Source organism: Aegilops tauschii, chromosome 3, assembly GCF_002575655.3.
Source record: "Aegilops tauschii subsp. strangulata cultivar AL8/78 chromosome 3, Aet v6.0, whole genome shotgun sequence".
In the NCBI taxonomy this organism is placed as follows: domain Eukaryota; kingdom Viridiplantae; phylum Streptophyta; class Magnoliopsida; order Poales; family Poaceae; genus Aegilops; species Aegilops tauschii.
In genome coordinates, this window is record NC_053037.3 from 500,801,184 (window position 1) to 500,808,669 (window position 7,486).

At 49.4% G+C, this 7,486-nt stretch overlaps 1 long non-coding RNA gene across 1 annotated transcript; it reads right to left on the minus strand.

Annotated features, from left to right (window-relative positions):
* Positions 1-783: 783 nt before the first annotated feature.
* LOC109786799 (uncharacterized) lies at positions 784-6,930 on the minus strand. The gene is made up of 4 exons (XR_012205447.1): positions 6,534-6,930; positions 5,149-5,226; positions 2,032-3,806; positions 784-1,019 (listed from the first exon to the last, which is right to left on the minus strand). It is a non-coding gene; the product is annotated as an uncharacterized lncRNA (long non-coding RNA).
* Positions 6,931-7,486: the final 556 nt, after the last annotated feature.

Genomic DNA, 7,486 nt, shown 5'->3' on the forward strand with positions numbered 1-7,486 from the left:
CCGGCGACAGCGCGGCAGCTCCGGGGCGACGGCAGCTCGGGGAAGACGACGAGGGGCTCCGGCGGTGCGGTCCTCGTGCGGCGGGGTCATGGACGAGCGGCAGGGCGCCGGTGGGGCGACGGGAGGGCCGGCTCAGCGAGACGGGGTGGCGGCGACGTCGAGGCGGCGATGGGATCGGGGGGGTTGCCCCGATCCAGATCGGGGAAGGCGAGAGAGATCGAGAGGGAGTGGGGGGAGCGAGTGGGGTGACCGGGGGTTACGGCTAGGGTTTCGGGGGGGGGGGGTATGGAGAGGGAGTAGGCCGGCCAGTTGGTTGGGCCAGGCCTACTGGGCCGGAGCCCGAGGGTTATTTTTCTTTTTTTGTTAGTTGTTTTTCTGTTTTGTTTCTTTTCTTTTTATTTATCTTTCTTTTACTGTTTTACTTTTAGTTTTCTTTTATTTTAGTTTTATAAAAATTATCACTAGCACTTAAATTAATACTTTTAAATATACTATTGCCACATTAATTCTCAACCCAAATTAAAATAGTTTAATATTTTATAAAATTCAAAAGGCATTTATTTTAATATTTAAACCTCTATTTTAATTATTTTGAACACTTAAACATTTTATTAAAGTTAGGTTTCTCCACCATTATTATCTATGCAATATTTGATTTACTCCGAACATTTTAGTTTTAATATTTGAAAACTTTTATTGTTTGCTTGATTTTGAACTTTGAATTTTGGACAGGTTTTGATCTAACGATAGATTAGCAACGGTAACGGAGGTAACGTGGCACCATTAGCGTGGGATTACTGTAGCTTAATTACCCGGGCGTCACACTTTAGAATCACATACATGAGTGCAAGTCACGGAACATAACATGAGCAGCACCAAGAACATCTGTTGTCCATATTTCAAACTCCAGCATTATAATATTTTGGCGTTTGGGAACTTGGAGTTCTCCATCTACACAGAACAGCAGGCAGGACTAAAAATGACATGGCCACGTGAGAGATTACAACCAAGTATAGGCACTGCAAATAGCAATAAGAATAAAATCATATAAGTAATTAACTTTGAAGAATAAATAGAATAATAAGAGGTCTAGTGTTAGGAATTAAGAAGCAACTGATGCAACGAACGGGGAACGATTAATAATGGGATCCGTTAAATCACCGTTATGATTTGATTCTGGACAATGCATCGGTTAGTGAGCACACACAAAATGAATCTAGCCAAGTATCACATTCAAAACCATGCTATGTTATACCGTCGTACAAACAGTAAGCCGTGAGGATGACGCATGACAAGGACAGGCATCTTATTTTCGAGAACAAGGACATATATCTTCAATGTATTGAATTATTGATACTTTGCTATGTTATGCCGTAGTACAATGAGATGAAAAGATGCACATATTATGGATGGGGTATGCCTCAAACTAGCAACATTCTAGATTAACTAACAGCAACTCCAACCGAAGCCACTGCAATTCTGGAGGAAATGCATCGAAAACAGACTCCAACATGACCAGGAGGATGTGACAGTAAGACGGCATGGTTAACAGAAATGGAAGTGACAAGACTTGTCAAAAGTAGAGGAAGTATCAGACAGCAGTTTTTTAGCTGCCTAGCAGAAACCTCAGGTTATTTGGTAAGAAAATGAGGACTTGGCACTATTTCTACAATATCAAGTGCTTCCCTCCTTGTCATGCTGGAGCAAAGCCTAGAATAGCAGATTACTATAACTTGTGAATTGAAAGCTAACAAAAAAGTATAATTGTCCTAACATATGAGCAAAGCTCCAGGGAAACTTAGTTTTCAATATTAAAGCTATAACTGAACATTTGCTATGGCAAATTGAAACAAATGTGCATGATTGGATTTGAAGCCTGCAAGGGTAGGTTTTACTCAATTTCTTAAAGCCACGAATTGCTAGTACAAATTACGTTCAAATGCTAGATATCTAAATACAGTACAGGGAATGAACTGTTCCAGAAATTGAATATGTCAGGAGTAGTGCTAAGGGAAGGAGGCCGAGATATACCACTTTCCAGGGTTCATCACTTTTGGAGTGCCAACCGAGCCGTGCCCTGGCCTGAAGCTGCTGCCGAGGCCGACCCAGCAGTGCCCTGGCCGGAGTCTCCAGCCACTGCCGCGCCCTGGCCTGAGCCCGCTGTAGCCGAGCCACCGCCACCTGCAGAAGCTGCGCCATCGCCACCCTCAACCGCGCAATCACCCGTTCCCTCCGCAGCTGCAGCCGCGCCCTGGCCCAAGCCCACCGCAGCCCCGCCGTCGCCATCGGTCACCAACGCTAGATCCACAGCCACGCCAAGGCCTGACCCGTCCGCCGCGCCCTGGCCGTCTTCCGCGGCCGTCTCCATCCGCTGCACCGCCTCCATCCATAGCACTAAGCCGCCGCCGCGCTAGGGTTGGGGAGAGCGTCGGGTTGGGACTCGGTAGAGAAGAGAGAGGCCGGTTCGGCCTTTGTTTTTCTTTTTTCTAATGTTTTTTTTGTGGGGTTCTAATGCTTATTATGAACAGGGGCAATTTCGTCCAACCGCAAAGAACTGACATTGGTCAATGCAGATTTTAACTGTGTCTCCTAACAGAACTGAGGAAGTATTAGAAAGGGCAAAAAAATTACACTTGCTGTTATATAAGGAAGAAATTTCTTTGCAGTGTTAAATAGGGAACCAATATTTAAAACAATGTTATATAAGGAATTTTCTCTTTACCGCCAAACAGACTGGCGGTAGACTGTACAACCTATCGCCCAGGTGCTCGGCGGTGGGCACAAGCACACACTGTGTTTAATACTTAGGAGGATTTTGCGGTAGGGCATGCAACCCTACCGCCAGAGACCTTGGCGGTAGGCTGTTATACCCTACCGCCATGGACCCTGGCGGTAGCAAAAGGGTTAGATTTCGATCTTTTTTCAAATTAGGGTCAGATCTCGAATATGTTTGAGAAAAGGGTCAAAACACGAAATTTAGCCACCACGAGGCGCTATTCATTTTCTGCCTTTGTTTTTTTAAGGGAAAGCCTCGTGGCATTTTATACAAATCGTGGCAAGGTTAGTGCATCTACAACCGCACTTGGCTCTGATCCCTCAAACACTCACTCGTGGACACGTCTGGGCGCATCCACGGACATTGACCGGTCAAGGCTTAATTTTTTCTTCTCATAACCGGACACCTCAATTAGCATACCTCAAGTTCATACAAATTCATGTAATTCCGTAAATGGTGCATTACACACATCATCTGGCTACTACATCACAACATGCTATCGAACTATCAAAAATTGGCATGTTTGCCTATGGTGGCCCTTGTCCTTCCCGTCGCCATTGCCGTCCTTCTCGCAAAAGTACCGGTTGAAGCGCAGTAGTGATCGAGTCGGATCTGCTCGTCGTCGGAGCTGTCTGTGACGCCCTTGATTCAACCGTACACTAATCATACACACAAATGTGTACGATCAACATTAGGGACTCACGGGAAGATATCACAACACAACTCTAGACACAAATTAAAGTAATACAAGCTTTATATTACAAGCCACGGGCCTCGAGGGCTCGAATACAAGTGCTCGATCATAGACGAGTCAGCGGAAGCAACAATATCTGAGTACGGACATAAGTTAAACAAGTTGCCATAAGATGGCTAGCACAAACCGGGATACAGATCGAAAGAGGCGCATGCCTCCTGCCTGGGATCCTCCTAAACTACTCCTGGTCGTCGGCGGCCGGAACGTAGTAGTAGGCACCCTTGGTGTAGTAGGGGTCGTCGTCGACGGTGGCGTCTGGCTCCTGGGCTCCAACATCTGGTTGCGACAACCGAGAAGAATGAAAAGGGGGAAAAGAGGGAGAAAAGCAACCGCGAGTACTCATCCAAAGTACTCGCAAGCAAGGATCTACACTACATATGCATGGGTATCAGTGTAAAGGGGCAATAACGATGGACTGAACTGCAGAATGCCAGAATAAGAGGGGGATAGCTAGTCTTGTCGAAGACTACGCTTCTGGCAGCCTCCATCTTGCAGCATGTAGAAGAGAGTAGATGGTACGTTCACCAAGTACCATCGCATAGCATAATCCCACCCGACGATCCTCTCCTCGTCGCCCTGTGAGAGAGCGATCACCGGGTTGTATCTGACACTTGAAAGGGTGTGTTTTATTAAGTATCCGGCTCTAGTTGTCATAAGGTCGAGGTACAACTCCGGGTCGTCCTTTTACCGAGAGACACGACTATTCGAATAGATAACCTTCCCTGCAGGGGTGCACCACATAACCCAACACGCTCGATCTCTCTGGCCGGACACACTTTCCTGGGTCATGCCCGGCCTCGGAAGATCAACACGTCGCAGCCCCACCTAGGCACAACAGAGAGGTCTGCACGCCGGTCTAAATCCTATGCACGCAGGGGTCTGGGCCCATCGCCCATTGCACACCTGCATGTTGCGTACGCGGCCGGAAGTAGACCTAGCCCCCTTAATACAAGCGCAGGCTTACGGTCCAATCCGGCGCGCGCCGCTCAGTCGCTGACGTCAAGAGGGCTTCGGCTGATACCAAGACGTCGAGTGCCCATAACCGTTCTCGTGTACTTGGTTAGTGCGTATAGGCCAGTGGCCAGACTCAGATCAAATACCAAGATCTCGTTAAGCGTGTTAATTGATGTAACCGCAGACGCCGACTAGGGCCAGGCCCACCTCTCTCCTAGGTGGTCTCAACCTGCCCTGTTGCTCCGCCACAAAGTAACAGTCGGGGGCCGTCGGGAACCCAGGCCCACCACTACCTGGATGGAACCACCTGCCCCTTCAGCCCCCACATCGGAATCACTTGCGGGTACTTTACGAGCTGACCCGACTTTAGTCACCACATGTATCACATATTATGTATATAAGTACATACCCGTGATCACCTCCCAAGTGATCACGACCCGATAGTATAGCATGGTAGACGGACAAGAATGTAGGGCCACTGATGGAATACTAGCATCCTATACTAAGCATTTAGGATTGCAGGTAAGGGTAACAACTGTAGCAACAATGACAGGCTATGCAGCAGAATAGGATTAACTGAAAGCAGTAACATGCTACACTACTCTAATGCAAGAAGTAGAGAGAAGGAATAGGCGATATCGAGTTGATCAAGGGGGGGGCTTGCCTGGTTGCTCTGCAGATAAAAACGGACCCTCGATGGTGAAGTAGTCGATCACTGGTTCAACCGCGGTCTCGGGGTCTACTGGAAAGAAGTAACGGAGGAGGAACCAATAAATAACAGAGCAATCAAAGCATCATAAAGCATAACATGGCAATACGCGGTGCTAGGGGTGACCTAACACAGTACTAGGTGCTACCGGCGAAGGGGGAAAACATCCTGGAAAGTATTCCCGGTGTTTCACGTTTTCGCACAGATGGACTGGAGGGAAAAAGTTGCATGTTCGCTATGCTAGGGATGTGTGGTTGGCAAACGGACTACGTATTCGGATTCGTCTCGTCATTCCGAGCAACTTTCGTGTACAAAGTATTTTCATCCGAGTTACGGATTATTTTATATTAATTTTAAAGATTTAATTTATTTTTTTGGATTTATTATTAATTCGAATTAAAAACAGAATATACTTTTGTTACATAGTGCTATTCTAGCCATAGTGTATGACAGTGGGGCCAGTGGGGCTGGGTTGACCCAGTCATTAGTTGACTGGTCAACAGATGAATAGGGGATGTGGGGCCTACATGTCATGGACACAAAATATAATAGGTTATTTTATTTGCCTAATTGAATTAATTAGTGAAGTTGGTCCCACGGTTCAGTGGCTAGTTAGGAGAGGGGTTTACTCCAAACCGGTTTAGCACTAAATAAACCGGTCGGGCCCACGTCGCATAGGGTGAGCCGGTCTCCTCTGGCTGTGCGTATACGCACGCACGAGCACAGCGCCCCGGCGGCCATGGCCAGCCAGGAGGCGAGCACAGCAGGGCCAGGAGGAGGCGCGTAGGCGGGCGCAGCAGTAGGTGTGCGTGGAGGCGGCCGGCGGCGCGGGCAGAGGCCAGCGGCGCGCAGCAGGTCGCGGGGTTGCGGCAAGAGCGCCGGCGCGGGGCAGCAGTGCAGCGTGGTGGGGAGTGCTGGGCGGCGGCCCGCGAGGCGAGCAAGGAGGGGAAGCGCGGCCGACAGAGGCTGGCGCGGCGGCGGCGCGGCCATGTGAGGGTGGGCGTGCACGCGGGGATGCGGCAGGGCGCGCGGACGATGCGGCCAGGCGCGGGTGGATGCGGTGCAGGGCGTGCGCGGGCTGCATCATGCAGCAGCTAGCAGGTAGCAGAGGCAACGACAACAAGGCAATTGAGGCGAGCACAGGCATGCACGGGCGCGGGCAGCTACGAGGGCGCGGCCAGGGAGCAGCAGTGCAGCATCAGGAGCAGCAGTGAGAAGGCAGTAGCAGCGGCGGCTCAAGCACGCACGTACGCGTACGCGGGAGCTCGGATGAGTTCGGGGACGGCGGCTACGGCAACGAATCGAGGCGGGAATAAAGGGGATTTGGGGAAGGAGCTCACAACGAGCTCGTGGTGTCGTCGAGGAAGCCAGAGGAAGTCGAGGTGGACCGGAGGAGCGGAGGAGCGATGCGGTGGCGACGAACGGAGTCGGGTTCCGAGGTCAAAGGCGGCTCGATCCAGCCGATGTAGGTTCTCCGAGCTCGAACGCGTCCCCGTAGTCGAAGAGGACGACGGCGGCGGTCCTCCTGGGCGGCTTGGCTGGCCGTGGGGAGGCCGGTGGCCACGGCGATGAGGGCAACATGGCGGCGAGGCATCGGGAGGCTTTGGGTTTGAGCAGAGGAGCGAATGGAAGGGGAAGGAGATAGGGTTCTATCCAGGGGGCTCGGGGTCATTCTTATCCTCCGCTAGGAGACGGCGGGGAGGCGCGGGATGGCCACCCCGTGGCTAATCCGTTCATGGACGACGCACGGTCGTCCACCGCGGTCTGTGAACAGAGAACGAAGAAGACAGAGGGAAGGAGTTGGGCTGGATGGGGTGGACCGAGGCTGCCGGGCCACTTGGCCATCTGGGCCAAGGCCTAGTGGGGTGGGGGGTTTTGCCTTTTGTTTGTTTTGTTTTATTTTTATCTTTCTTTTCTGTGTTCTTTTATTTCTTTAATAGTTTTTAGTTTTACAAAAACTAAAACCCACACCTAAAACAGAGTTACAATTCCAACTACCCTCACAAAAAGTTTTACCCCTGAACAGAATAGATTAGTATTTTATAAAATTCAAAAGACATTTATTTAATTGTTTTAGCAACTGTTTTATTCATTTTAGAGTATTCAGACATATTATAAAAATGTGGTTTCTCCACCATAATTACCTATGCATTATTTGGCATTACTCGAACATTTTAGTTTTAATATTTGAAAACTTTCATTGTTTGACTTTAAATCAAATTTAATTTGAATCGGTTTTAAACTAACGCGAGTTTATCGACAGTAACCGAGATGGCGTGGCATCATTAGCAGA